This window comes from Macaca mulatta, chromosome 1 (genome assembly GCF_049350105.2).
Source record: "Macaca mulatta isolate MMU2019108-1 chromosome 1, T2T-MMU8v2.0, whole genome shotgun sequence".
NCBI lineage: Eukaryota > Metazoa > Chordata > Mammalia > Primates > Cercopithecidae > Macaca > Macaca mulatta.
In genome coordinates this window covers 138537689-138552709 of record NC_133406.1, presented here as the reverse complement: position 1 = coordinate 138552709, position 15021 = coordinate 138537689, and the positions used below count along the sequence as shown (strand labels likewise).

General features: G+C 37.2%; 1 long non-coding RNA gene across 1 annotated transcript in view; it reads left to right on the top strand.

Annotated features, from left to right (window-relative positions):
• LOC144337797 (uncharacterized) overlaps positions 1-14069 on the top strand; it is a 114961-nt gene extending 100892 nt beyond the window's left edge. Inside the window, exons 3-4 of the long non-coding RNA XR_013411318.1 lie at positions 6623-6756; positions 13804-14069. This is a non-coding gene — a long non-coding RNA (uncharacterized LOC144337797). The remainder of the gene's footprint in view (positions 1-6622; positions 6757-13803) is intronic.
• The last annotated feature ends 952 nt before the right edge of the window (positions 14070-15021 follow it).

The window sequence follows — 15021 nt, the reverse complement described above, 5'->3', positions numbered from 1 at the left end:
TTGCTAATTCTAATGTCTATGTCAATTTTGGGTCAATTTCACCTAATTTATTATTCTTCTTATTATGGCTTATGCTTTCCTAAATTGTTTACATGCCTGGTACTCTAATCAAAAGCTAGATATTGTGAATTTTACCTTGTTTGGTGCTGGATAATTTTGTACTTCTATAAATCTTCTACAGTTTGTTTTTAGTTACTTAGAAGTGGTTTGATCATTTTGGATCTGGTGCATAATAAAAATAATTTGTCAGTAGCTTGGGAGCACTGCTTAGTCTATAATTAATTTTCAGTTATTGAGGCACTACCTTCCTGGGTACTCTACCCAGTGTCCTGTGAATTAAGAAGTTTTGCAGTCTGATTGGTCAGAACACAAACATTTCTTGGCCCTATGTGAATGTTGGGCCCTATTTATTCTAATTATTTTGGACAGTGTTTTCCAGCCTTGGACAATTTTCTCACACACTTGCATTGATCAGTACTCCACTGAATGCCGATAAGGGTGGGATGTGAAGGTGGAATGCGGCCCTCTACTGAGGACTATGGACGTTTCTCTGCACAGGTCTGTCGTCCCTGGTTAATTTTTTCTTTGAACACTGCCTGTCTTAATTCTTCAGGAATCTCAGCTCTATCTCTTCACCTCATGGGGTCTGCCAGGTTTCACCCTCAGTTCCTTCTCTGTCATAGTTTAAAATCTCTTTCAAGGCCAATAAGATGGGGCTCACCTCATTTGTTTTTTGTTTTTGTTCACTTGTTTTTTCAATTGTTTAAGGAGGGAGGGTAAGGGGTAAATTTGATCTCTGTTATTCCATTTTGGCTGGAAATGTATGACAATTTTATATATACATATTTTTAATTAAAAATATTACCTATATGTTTTCACTTTGTACATATTCTTTTGAAACTTACTTTTTCTACTCAATCATATATGTCAAGATTTACACCTCCAGACTAGTATATTTCATTTGTAGAAATATTACGCTAATACTTGTTTCCTTATCAATAACTTTGCATCGTTTTCAACCAGTTGCCATTATTATAATGGAGCAGTTGACATTACGAATTTGCAGATTTTTTATCTGCAAAATACTGATAGCAATAGCAGAGTTGTTATCAGAATTATAAAATGTGTCTTACGTTGTTCAAAAGGAGCAAAGTACACAATGTTAAGTAAGTTTTAATTTATTCTAAGATGGTTTTCTCTTCTATTAATCTAATTCCTCTTCTCTTTCTTTCTACTTTATCTTGCCTTTTTGGATTTATCAAACAAGGGTAACTAATTCATTAAACCCAGTAAGTAATTACAGGTCAACAGTCATTTTATGAGCTACAGGAATGAGCACCAGAGGCAATCCAAGTGATGTCATGTGAATTGTTTTGACTGAACTTTTTGGTTTTTAAAATTCTGGCCTTGTAGGACTCAACTTTTCTCCCAGTAGCAGGAAATACAAGGAAGACCCTAGGGAAAGGTCACAAATAGTACTTCAAAGCACTGTAATTCCTTGGAGAGGTGGGAAGCAGGGCACTAAATCATGTTGCCAAAGTGTGCAGAGACTGCCTTTCTCTGTATCTGCCTAATTTGCTCCTGGAGGAGTTAATTCTTTTTACATTTTGGAAATCAAAGCTCCATGAATAAATACTACTCTTTCTGACCTCATGATTTTTTTTTCCAGACTTCATCTAAAGCATCTTAAATCAGATCAAAGGGAACACGAGGCTGTGCATTTACATATCCAGTTGAAGTCATTTTCTTAGTAGTTTCCCTACCACCTGTATTTCCCTCCTCCCACTATCTGCATTTTGCTGCCAGGCTCATCTTCCTTAAGTGAACTTCACAGACATGGATGGCTCCCCATTGTCTCCTAAATTGAACACAATAGTCTCAACCAGCTTTCAAGCCTCTGAACATTGTGATCTATAAGACATCTTTTCATATTTATGCTATAGTGATACCTTTCCAGTACTCTGCATTTCAACTCCATAGGACTGTTGACTTAGGGCTGCTGCAAGTGGCTGTGCAGCAGTGAACTGCACAAAGGCAGAAGGATAAGGGGACTGAAACTCGGCATGCGCTCTGACCTAGCTACACACTTTCAGAGTTGTGTCCGCGCAAAGGAGGTGCTTTTTTTCTACTCTGAAGGAAAATGAGTTAAGGCCGAGGTGGTCCTGTTCACTCATGGTCCTGTTAACTCAATGTTCACCAAATACAACTTAAACAATTTCCTGTATCTGTTTGTGTCTTTGCTCATGCTCATTGTCTTCTGTACATTCCCAGTCTCTTTTTTCAACAATAAATTCTTTTTTCAATCAATCCACTAAAGTTGTCAAAGCTTTACTGCTGACCTGATACTAGTGTTTATGGTTTTAATCTTCTCTTTGGTAATTTATTGGTTGACTTCCCTCTTAAGTCCTTCTTCTTCTGGTTTCTATGTCATGTCACTTTCCTTATTTTCTTTTAAATATCTGACTAGTCATATTTGGGCTTTCTTGAATTCCTCTCACCTCTACCTCATTTCTTGACTCTTAAAGTGTTATTATTCCTCAGGTTTTTGGTCTTTATATTTTTGTGCCTGGCTTATATGTTCTCTCTGGTTGATTACATTTTCTAGCATGTCTTCAACTCACATCTATGACTTGACTCTAAAATCTTTCTTGAGCTCCAGACCTATATCTCCACCTGCCTGCTCAGGCATATCTCCTTGCATGTATCCCTAAATCGATATGTCTAAAATAGTATTGAATGTCCATTTTCAAAGCATCTCATCAACTTGTATTTCTATCTCAGTTCCTGGCAGCACAATACACCAGTTTCCAAAATTATAGTTAGGTAATTCTTCTCCTCTCTACTCCTGACAGTCAATCAATTTTCAAGGCAATTCTACCTTTGAATATTTCTCATCATCCTTTCTTCTTGTCTATCCCAACTGCTATTGCCTTAGTTCAAACGTTCATCTTCTTAAGGCTAGACTATTACAAAACACTCCTCTTTTACATTTATTGTGCTTCTTGATATTTCAACCCATCCTGCACATTGCTGACCTAATTATATTTCTAAAACATTGATTTATCATATCCTCATCCCATCTCCTTGTTTAGGATCAAAAAAACAAAGCACCAAATTAATTGAAAGCCCATTCTCCTAAACACAATGCGAAACACTTCACATACATTTGTTGTCTCACATAAAGTACACGGTAATCCTGATGCAGAGATAATATTACGTTAGAGATTAAGAAAGCTCACAAGTATAAATAATTTTCTCACACAGAAATGGTAAAGCAGTTTTTCAAAGGTAAGGTACTCTGATTACAAAGCCTCTATCTTCCTTCTAACCCTTACTGCCCCTTCCGAGATTTGTACTTTAATGTAAATATTTCATGTTTTGAATAGCCTTGTAAGTTACTTAACTTAGTATAATAACAATAATGACAATATAAAACTCATAGGAATTTTTTCTTAAGAAAAATGAAATACATATGAAGTACTTGAAAGTAATAAGTACTATGCAGATGTAAGTTATTATTACAGACGCTTCAAGGTCCAGATGATCTATTTTCTAAAACTTTCTTGATTTGCCAGGTTGAACTGGCAAATCATTTTTTTCAGTGCACTCATTGCTGCTGGTGCATATCTCAGTTTATTTACTTACTTACAATTTTTTCTCTGCATAACTCAGCTTTTTTAGAACAAAGGCTGTGTCTCCATCATTGCTATATACCCAGGACCTATCAAATTACCTGACAGAGTAGATTGAACACCATCCGCCAGCCAAAATGGAAAACAAAAACCTTAAGTTAAAATTAATGCAATAGCATGAAAGATATTTAAACCCAGAAAGATATCCTGTTCACCTTCAAAGTCAGTAAAGGTTTATAGAGAGCAGAGACTGAATTTCAAAGAGAAGATCTGAGAAAAGAAATCAATAGACAGATTAGATTCTCAATTCAAATATAAAGCCTTTAAAATATTACTGTTGCAGACCTTTTTACATAGCCCTTTCAAATTGTCCAACAACCATTTATTAAAAATTAAGAAATAGACTTCCTGCTACTTCATCTGAACCTGCAGTAGAAATAATATGTTGTTGGTTCCCAGATGTTTAAGGGTTCATGAATGTGGATATAAAATTCTATGGTGTTTTCAAAATTTTAATAATCTTCTTGAAATTGCTTAATTCCCTGAATTAGATGGTCTGGCTAACAAAATATATTTTCTATTCTGTGGGCTAGAAGTAAAGCAACACATTTTGAAAGTAATAGGTAATGATTGACTTCTGGTGATATCATGGAAATTATTGGAACAAGTTAGGAGATTAAACACTGTGACGAGAAACCTGTCAGATGATCACCGTAATAAACTGAATATGTCCTATGTGTGATAAACCTTGGATACAAATGGTAAGCGACAGTAAAAATGAGCTACTGGTAGCACTGAAAAATGCTAAGTGTCTGTCAACTTATTTATTACTTATTAGTAATACAACTGACTTATGTGAAATCATAAAAATATTATGAAATCACAAATGCAGAATATAGGGTTAAAATCTGAATAAGTGTAAGAAAAGATAGGGATAAACATTAATAAATACAGTTTTGTAAGCAGACAAATTCTTTCAGATTATGGTGTCCATAAAGCAATAATAAAAGGAAAATTTAGTGATGAAAACATTGATACCTTTTCATGAAAATGCATAAATTTTAAGGGTATAGTAAACTTATTTTTACTAAGTGAATGTACCAGCACATGCACCTATCATTTTATATTTAATGAAAATATCAAACATTACCAGCATCTCAGGAAACTTTCTCACAGATGCTCCCAGTACTTACGCATTGTGCCCCTGTCCCAGCTCAGGCAAAAGGTAACCACTATCCTGACTTTAATACCACATATTAGATTGCCTCTCTATGCAATTTATGAGATCAAATAATTCAGTATGTATTTCTGTCTTTGACTTTTTACACTCTATAGCATGCCTGTTGTATTCATCTGTGTGATGTTATATGGTAGTAGTGTGCTCCTCATCGTTATATGGTACCCCATTGTTTAAAAATACACTTAAAAATGTTCTCCTGTTGATGGACAATTGGGCTTTTTCCAAGTATTAGCTATTGATGATATTGCTGCTATGAGCATTCTAATATGTATTAATATCTGTATGTATCTGTTGCTGCATATCTGTGCACATTTTGGTTGAGTATATAATTAGAGAGGACTTGTTAAACAATATGAATGCATGTGATCAGAGTTTGTATAATAAATTTTTAATTTTCCAAAGTGGTTTTACCACTTTCACTTCAACTAGCAGGGAGTGAGAGTTCCAGTTGTTCCATATCTTAACAGTTGGCATTGTCAGATTGATGGATTAATGGATAAAATTTTATTCATTCTAGTGGATAGGTGGTAATACCTCATTTCAAACTCAGCTATCATTCTTTTATTTATCTCCTCTTTTCACAGATTGTGGTTTAGTATTAATGATGTCTCGTGGTTCTCATAGTGTTATTGTTTTCTTATTTTTGCCAGTTCTATTTTGTTTAGTCTAATTTCTGCTACCAAGTACCACTGAGTATTGTTGTTGTTCTTGAATTGTATTTTATCATAATAAGAACATCAATTTTCAATTTCTTTGCAAATAATTTGTCCTTACTCATTAGGCATGATATTGATCTAATGAAAATTTCAGAGTAAAGAATAGGGGGTTGTGGAGTATATGCTAATTTGGAATGAATACCCTAAGCATATTTTCCCAAGATAATTCAAAGATTTGGATTTATTTTCCTCTAGCACTTACGATTGATGGTGAGTCAGTGAAGGCTAGTGGACACCAGTCAGTGGCTGCAGAACCAGCAATAACCAAGCCCCTTATACAAGCATTTTTATGCTCTCCATGAAATAGAAAGTTTAGAAATAGAATGGTTACAATGAATTTTTAAGAAGTGGATGTGGCTTCTTTAATTGATCTTTCCCGTCCACTAACTTAATGCAGAACAACATGGTGACCTGGGAAGATGGTGGTGCCATAGGTAGAAGCAACCTACTTTTCTGAGTTACTATTTGGAGGAGAGTCTTCCACAGATTAGGAGCATTAGGACTATGTAGGGGTGAATAATAAACTTCTAATGTGTTTGGGCCACTTAAAATTTGGGGGTTTGTTTGTTACATCATCTAGCTTTTAATTAATACAAAAATTGAAACTTTGAAAAAGAGTTATTTCTCCAACAAATAATTAAAATATGTGGCATTGGCTTGATAATCACTGGCGGGCAAGAAATGCATATTACAGGCTGTAAAAATGACAATCTATATTTGCAGTGACAAAACACTTGGTAAAACTGCAAATCACCTGGAAGACAATCAATTGTTTGTAGGTCTGTAACTCTAGGAGTACAGAAACCTGATTGTGTACTACTTTCTTCTTATAGCACATGGAAATGTATTATTAAAACAAAACAAAAAGTATAAGAACAACTGACAGTTTGAAAGCAGCAATGAAAGGGGGTAGAAAGATTCTGAAAGCTTTAGGGCTTGTAGAGTTGGAAAAATTGTCAGCTTCTACATTCCAAACAGCAAGAAATGAAACTGAAAACAGCATTGAACAATAACAAGTTATTAATATTTTTCAGGTAAACAGCCCTGGGACAAAGAACAGACTATGGGTATTGCCTTCTTAATCAACCATAAAGTATTAGCTGGCTTCCAGGAAGACACCACTGACTTTTGAGAGAAAGGCATGGGAGTAAGGAAGTAAAGAATTCAGGTAGGCTTGAAAATTACACTCAAGAAAGAAAATTGGTCCTAGTTACTGGCACATGGAAATAAATGGAAATAAATAAACTAGAATCTACTAAGATTTTGAGGGATTCTAATTGTTAAAACTGTTAGGAACTGGCCAAGAAAAAGCCTATGACTCTACAACTTTTTTCCAATCCTCAAACTTGTACCAGCAGGAAAGAGTTTCTGGAATTTGTACAGGCCCCCAAAACTGGCTCACTCTTCAATACTCACATAAGATAAGGTATTGAGAGGTGACAATGTGCTAGCAGCCCTCACTCTCCATGCCTCCTCAGCTTCGGATCATTGGAGGAGCCCTTCACCTTGCCACTGCACTGTGGGAGCCCCTCTCTGGGCTGGCGGAAGCCGGAGCTGGCTCCCTCTGCTCTCTGGGAAGGTGTGGAGGGAGAGGCGTGGGCGGAACCGGGGCTGCACGCGTCCAGGCCAGCGGGAGTTCCAGTGGGTGCTGGCACACTTGGCAGGCCCGGCACTTGGACAGGCCCAGGGCAGTAAGTGGCTTAGCACCAGGGCCAGCAGCTGCAGAGGTTGCACTGGGTCTGGAGCACTGCCTGCCCGCGTATGCAGCGCTGCTCTCGAATTCTCCCTGGGCCTCAGCCGCCTCCCTGTGGGGCAGGGCTGGGGACCTGCAGCCCACCATGTCTGAGCCCCACCCTTGGCGGTGGGCTCCTACGCAGCTGAGCCTCCCCCACGAGCGCAGCTCACTGCTCTGTGGGGCTCTGTCCCATCAACTGCCCAGGCGCTGAGGAGTAGGAGTGCATGGTGCAGGACTGGCAAGCAGCTCCGCTGGAGGCCCTGGTGCGGGATCCACTAGGTGAAGCCAGCTGGCCTCCTGAGTCTAGTGGGGACTTGGAGAACTTTTATGTCTAACCTAGGGATGGTAAATACACCAATCAGCACCCTGTGTCTAGCTCAAGGTTTGTACATGCACCAATCAGTACTCTCTGTCTAGCTAACCTAGGGGAACTTGGAGAACTTTTATGTCTAGCTAAGGGATCCTAAAGGCACCAATCAGCACTCTGTGTCTAGCTCAGGGTTTGTAAATACACCAATCGGTACTCTGTGTCTAGCTAACCTAGTGGGGACTTGGAGAACTTTTATGTCTAGCTAGAGGATTGTAAATGCAGCAATCAGCACTCTGTGTCTAGCTAGGGATTGTAAATGTACCAGTCAGCATTCTGTCAAAACAGAAGAATGGGCTCTCCGTAAAATAAACCAATCAGCAGGATGTGGGTGGTGCCAGATAAGGGAATAAAAGCAGGCTGCCTCAGCTAGCCAGTGGCAACCGGCTCCCCGTTCCACACTGTGGAAGCGTTATTCTTTCGCTCTTTACAATAAATCTTGCTGCTGCTCACTCTTTAGGTCAACGCTGCCTTTAAGTGCTGCAACACTCACCATGAAGGTCTGCAGCTTCACTCCTGAAGCCAGCCAGACCACGAACCCACCGGAAAGAAGGAACAACTCCAGATGCACCGCCTTTAAGAGCTGTAACGCACACTGCGAGAGTCTGCAGCTTCACTCCTGTCAGCGAGACCACGAACCCACCAAAAGGAAGAAGCTCCAAACACATCTGAACATCTGAAGGAACAAAGCCCGGACACACCATCTTTAAGAACTGTAACACTCACTGAGAGGGTATGCAGCTTCATTCTTGAAGTCAGCAAGACCAAGAACCTACCAATTCCGGACATGGTACAAGGACAAACTTCTCAGGGCTGGAACCAGAGACAAGAGATAACGACGGGCAAGAGAGTTTCTACCAGAGAGCAGGTTTATAGTCTAATCTGGGAATAGTCTCTACTGACAAATAAGCGAATGCCTACCCAGCAGGAGTTAACTGTTTCTGTAGAGTTTTACTATTTTCTCTTTTCTTTTCCAATTAAGAGGTTTTAATTATACTTCTCGTCTCCCTCCTCTATAGTATATTGAGAGAAAGACAGAGATAAGTGGGGGAAGGGAGGAGGATGTGGCAAGTAGAAACTAATTTGTCTGTTAATGTGTGGGAGCCATTAGGATCTGGTGAAGAAGGCTGTATTTCACCAGGACATTCTGAACTTTGATTTGGTTAAAATTTCTTGATGGGATTTTGGAAGATCTGTCTTGGCCAGGGCTTGACTATGTCCTATGTGTGAGGGAAATAGATGGCCAGAGGGGTGAACCATTTAAAATAAGGCTAGTAGCGCCCCTCACAATTTGTGTGTCTCCTTCCATAATGCCCATAATGCAGAGTTGTGGCTAAGATGTGGTTTCCATCTAGCAAATACTTTCCCTACTTTACGTTTTTGTTTGTTTTGTTTTTGTTTTTGTTTTTGTTTTGAGACGAGCCTCGCTCTGTCGCCCAGGGTGGAGTGCGGTGGCGCGATCTCGGCTCACTGCACCGCAGGCTCCCGGGTTCACGCCATTCTCCTGCCTCAGCCTCCCGTGTAGCTGGGACTGTAGGCGCCCCTCACCTCACCCGGCTCATTTTTTGTCTTTTTAGTAGAGACGGAGTTTCACCGTGTTAGCCAGGATGGTCTCGATCTCCTGACCTTGTAATCCGCCCACCTCGGACTCCCAAAGTGGGAGTCCTACTTTACGTTTTAGTTTTCAGCAAGGGTTTTAAAGAAGCACATGTGCCTTTTTTCACGGGCGTTTTCACCTTCTGTCATCTTGGTTTCAGGGAACATGACAACCCTGTAAGCCACATATTGAAGATGGCAGAAACATACGACGGAAGGAGTTTGTATCCTTGAATTATTACTTTAGGGAAAGCTTCCAATCAGGAACACCTTTGTTTTTTAGAGGAAGAAATAAAATTTAAATGTATATGAGCTGTTTTTAGATTGATTTGTTACAATAAGCTAATGTTATTAACTAATAAACAAGGCACAATTTTGTGTTTATTTTAAATTTTCCTATAAGGGAAATGTTACAGATAAGAAGTACTTTAGTGATATTTAGGTGGTTAGATGCCAGGTTGAAGGGAAGTCTGTAGTGAGGGAAGTCTGTAGTGACGTGTCCTGGGATCCTGTGCTGTCTGACTTGTATGACATGCTTTGTAATCATGTTACAATTATTTGACTGGAAACCTATAAAGAGGTCATGTTTGCAAGAACTATCAATAATTACAATTAATTGATTTACAAATTGATTATAATTTTATTTTTACGTGAGAAGTCACCATACTTAAGTTTCACGTAGGAGAAAGGAAAGAGAATTGCTGTTTTTATGTTTAACAAGATGACTAAATACAGGATGAATAAGATGTGACTCAACAGTAATTCATATAAAATATCCTGAGGTTTTTCATTGGCCACAAATTCAATGCAAATAAAAATACCAACGTATTGTGGTTACGTTGTGGAAGTTTCCCTAGCCTTCTCATTTTACAAACATTTGAGGGAACTGCAGATGGATGTCCTGGAAAAGCAATAACTAAAAAAAGACTTAATATCCGCGTTCCAAGGTTCAAAGCCATCACATAAAGTTGTATCTACTGTGGCTTCAAATGCCAGAAGTTTCATCAATTCAAAGAAGCTGGAGGGGATCTTTTAAACTTTTTTCTCTGACAGATCCTTCAAAGAGAGTTGTTGTTTCATGAAGTACTGAGGAATCTGTCACAGAAAACATACACATAGAAATCAAAGAGCCCTGTGCCAGAATGACTGCAGCAAGCATTTCTTTTCGAGTAAGTTTGACTATGTATCTCCAAGGTAGTGGCTCCCAACATTTTCCATATCATGGCACAAAAGAAAGAAATATTTGTGTCTCACAATGTGATAGGCCATTTAAGGTGAGAGTTGGCTGAAGCTCAGCCCATCCCACTCCCTGTTGGTGGCAGGAAAGGTTTATCCATTCGTCTCTAACCTTTTCAGAGTACACCATTGTGTTGTGGCACATGAGGTGGAAGAACTCACTCAAGTCATACCCAAGTCTAAGACTGCATGATTCTCCATTAGAGGATGGAAAGATCTTTTCTTTTCCCAGCAAGAAATGGCTTCCATTTTAGAAACTAAATGGCAGGAAATAGAGCAAATGTAGATGAAATTTATTCTTGCTTCTGATTCTTATATCATTGCTACAGTGCTCTGATCCTCAAATTTGAAACTGGGTAAATAATTCTGTATTTTTATTATTCTGGGAACTTGTCTCCAAAAGTAGGGTACTACTTCACAATAAGTCAATTACTTTTTAAAATCTGTGCAAAGAAGTAAGGAGAAAGAGAATATTCGATCTATAGAAAAGAAATAAGGGCTTCTGCAAATGAAAGCATATTAAGCAGAATGCTAGAATAACAAATGATAATGTCCTTTTCAGAGGGAGCTAACAGAGCTGCAAGATCTTGGACTATGTCCATATTTAGTTTCCCATGTCAGTTCTGAATTTTTAGCTGCTTAGATCTAAGTTTTATTTCAGCTAGAAGGATTTTAACTACTTATGTCATATTGAAGACATCAAGTGGGCAACCAATTTATGACTACATACAAGGGAAATTATATTTTACATTTAGTCATGAGCTCAATTTTAATCCACTAAGAAAGTCTTCCTTGCCAGAGGACTACTTGTCTTTTTCAAAAACATGACTTCTTGGATCTCAACTCTTTTGTAAAATCTTTAAGGTGAGAGAAAGAGATGAAGGATCTTGTCAGAAAGAGAAAACAGATCTCCCATGTCCAATACATGTTTGTTCTGGATTTTCATCATTTTAAAATTTTTGTCATTTTATAGAAATAATGCAAATTACCAATAATTTGCTGACAATGTTATGGTTATTTTTTATTTTCCATTTTTGGTAATAACTGCTATAGTTTGGATTTCTGTTGAATTAATATTTATTTATTTATTGAATCTTTAACTGTTTATTCAGAACTCATTCTGTGCCCAGCACTGTACAACATGTTGGGAAGGACAAATGGAAAAAAAAAATTATTGACCAGAGAGAATAAATAGTCTAGGGGAGGAAATAAATATACATGCTGATGCTTCCATATAATGTAGCAAACACTCTGCTCCTATATATTCAAGATTATACACAGGCGAAAAGTGAACAGATTAGATGGGGAGAAATTCTGAGAAACAATTTTGCAATGATGTTGGGCACAGAGCTGAGTCGGGCTCACTCTGTGCTCACTTTTATTAATTTAACCTATTGCTCTAGTCTTCTCACAGATCATCCTCTTAGATTATTTCTAAATGTTAGGATAACTCTGATCCCTGCCCTCTGAATCACTCTCCATCATTTCTCTGCCCTTTCAAACAAGAGTAATCAATTTATCCTTACCTTCTGCCAGATCCTGTTTTTCATTCGTATGCTCTTTCACACAAACGCTTTCGTTGTTCTGTTTTTCACATTTTCTATGTTCCTACTGATTTATTTTTGTCTGTGTGATCTGTCAGTTATTGGAAGATATATATTAAATCTTTTGATAATGGATGTATTAGTTTCTACTTGTAGTTGTGTTGGTTTTTGCTTTACATACAGTCAATTCTCATTGTTTTTCATAGTTCTGTTTTATAAAGTTGCTGTGAACACTGAGTTAGTGAATATTGAACCATTATTCTGAGGGGAAATACAGGGTTAGGTTCCTGTGAGTCTCTGGTCATAATATTTCCATCAACTTACCAATACATAAGGTTTTTGTGTGTGTGTGGTTTTATTTAAAGATACCTTATTTAGCATACATTGTTGATTCATTAACACACAATTTATGGCCAAGAGCATTATAACTCATGCTTGAACAAAGCTTATCTAATACAAGTATTTTCTTTATAAGGTACATTACAGCCTGCTAGTGCTTATGAAAACTAGGCAGCATTTCAGCATTACACTTGGGGGCCATTTTAAACTGTGAAATCACAAAGAAAAAGCACAAAAGTCTGAAAGACACAGAACTACATAGACCTTGAAAAGAACACCCGGTTACAGTGTCAGAGCTGAAACAAGAAAGCAGAATGTCACTTTCTTCAACCTCCTCTGGGAAGGTGCATTTAGGGCAACTCAAATGTTTTGCTACTCTCTACATGTCTGAAAATGACCACAAAAGTCCTGTGACTATTGGTTTTGGGGATACAAATAAATTGTAGTGAGCGGGAGAATTTGCAAATGTGGAAACCGCAAATGACGAAGATTGCCTGTATTTGAAACTGCTATTAGGTGCATATAAGTTTAGAATTATTATACCTTCCCAAATAATTCAACCTATTATAAATAAGGAGTGAATTTCTTATTTCTAGTAATGTTATTTGCCTTAAAGTGTATTGTATTTGGTATTAACTGTGTATCAGCTTTCTCTTGATTAAAGTATGCCAATCTTTTTTATATTCAACTTTCCTGTCCTTGTGTTTCTTTTTAATGTGGTAAAAAATACATAACATAAAATGTATCCTCTTAAACATCTTTAAATGTACAGTACAAACATAGACAACACCACTAATTTGCATGTCATCGTTATGCAGGAATCATGCTAATCATTCTGGTTTTTGTATAGAGTAGAGCACTGTACTTACGTTTTAACTCTGCCTTTTATAAAGAGCTTTTGGATATACTTACAATACAGTCTAAAAAAAAAAACTTTCCGTCTTTCACTGGAAATTTTAGTCCTTTTATACTTACTGGAATTAACTATTTGGATTCATTTCTATCCTATTACTTTGTGCTTTCTGTTTTTCCCACTTTTACTATATTCTTTCTTTCTTTTTTTGTCTTTATTTACATTGATTAAACTTTTTCTTGTCTTCTATTTTTTCTTCTAACTGCGGAAATAATTTTTAGCTATTGACTCAATTTATCTAGTGTATATAAGATCGATCTAATTTCTATTTTATCTTGGATCAGTTTAGAGACTATGTTTATTTCTTTTCTTACAATGATTATCACAGATATGTTAGCATGTATATTTTATTTAGGGAAAATAGAATGGAACCAGGCACCAACATTTGAATATTACTCATATTAGAATTATTAGCTGTAAGGAAATTTACTTCATTTTTTGTGGAGAAGAGTCTAATGATTTTTTTTTTTTTTTTTTTTTTTTAGGGCAAACGTTGAGCTGCCCTCTGGACTCCAATGTAAAAGACGTGGATAGTGGCTGACTAGTGTACCTATTATGTATGCAGACTTTGAAGGAATCCCCCTCGTTTTTAGCTGTTCTTCCATTGCTCCTGGAGACTCTGAGTTCAGAGATTTTCTAGTCTCTGATGGGCAGAGTGGCTCCTTTCCTCCCTGCAGTTTTCTTCATGCCACATTCTGGATTACAACCTCCTCCAAAGAGTGTCGTCTGTCAATATAATGCCATCTCTTGATTTCTCTATTTTCTTTTCTTCACTATAATAGGTAATTCTATGTTTTAGCAGATCTAAATACATTGCCTTCATCTTCAATCCTAGAGACTAATTCCTTATTGAAAACAAACTTTACTATTTTATCTGGTTAAAAAAGTAGTAAGGTACATTTTAGTAACTTGGACTATAGAGAAATTACAGAAAAAATTGAAAATCCACCCACAATCTTGTAACCTAGAGATTACCGTCGTCAGTATTTCTGTATTTCTCTAGTATTCCCACAACATACATTTCAAGGTGTCTAGCGTGAGCCAGAGCTTAGATTTTAAGTATAGATTGGCATGTGTACTGGAAGGTTTAAAATGTTAGCCTCATCAATAACAAGGTGTATGGCTTTGGGTAAATCTCTTAGTCATTCTAGACTGTTTCCTCTCCTGTACAATGGAAATAATAATATCTGATTGGCTTATTGTGAGCAATACATTAATTGACACATGTAAAATGAGTAGAAGAGTGCCATGCACAAAGTGAAGACTATATAAATGTTAAAACCATTTTTATCCCTTCTACCCATGCAATTGCAAATGAGAGCTTTACAAGTGAGAAAATTCATCCATCTTTATATGAGTCTTGCCTACCTTGTTATAGTGGCTGGTTTTGGCATGGACACTTGAACTCAGTGGGAACCATCACATTAGTTGCTGACTTAGGAGAATAAACTGACTAGATGAAGAGAAGAGAGAGAGTTTTTGTGGTGCTAGCTCCAGTTGCTCTTGATACTTTTTGCTCTCTTTGTGCTTCTGTATCCTATCTTGTGACTCTTAGGTGGGCAAAATCTTCCTTTTGCCTATCCAATTTACAGTATTTTCAGAGTCAAATCAAAGAGTCTTAAAGAATACATTTATTTTCCTGGATATTAATATTTTCCTGGACATCGTTTATTAGACAAACATTTCTACTATAAATATTAAAC